This window comes from Octopus bimaculoides, chromosome 28, assembly GCF_001194135.2.
Source record: "Octopus bimaculoides isolate UCB-OBI-ISO-001 chromosome 28, ASM119413v2, whole genome shotgun sequence".
Taxonomy (NCBI): Eukaryota; Metazoa; Mollusca; class Cephalopoda; order Octopoda; family Octopodidae; genus Octopus; species Octopus bimaculoides.
In genome coordinates this window covers 14589377-14589890 of record NC_069008.1, presented here as the reverse complement: position 1 = coordinate 14589890, position 514 = coordinate 14589377, and positions in this window count along the sequence as shown.

The following is a 514-nucleotide window of genomic DNA, read 5'->3' as shown; positions in this document are numbered from 1 at the left end:
AGAGAGAGAGAAGAAGAGAGAGAGAGAGAGAGAAGAAGAGAGAGAGAGAGAGAGAGAGAGAGAGAAAGAGACATAAGCACATATATACATGTATGTGTATATAACGTACATATGCATATACATACACGAACACACTCACATACATACAAGTATACTAAAATGTTTCCCCTGTCATCAGTTGACCAGTGACAGCTGTAGTCTCAATTAAATGTCCAACTAGAAAACACATTTATTCTTTAGTCAATAGTACATATATAGGGTTTTATTTAGTTCTTATTCTTTATTCTTTAATAAATAATACTTACATAGGTGCAGGCGTGGCTGTGTGGTAAGAAGCTGCTTTCCAACCACATGGTTCCTGGTTCAGCCGCACCATCTGACACCTTGAGCAAGTGTCTTCTTCTATAGTCATGAGTTGACCAAGGTGTTGTGAGTGAATTTGGTAGATGAAAACTGAAAGAGGCCTGTCATGTATGTATGGATACATATATATATATATATATATATATATATA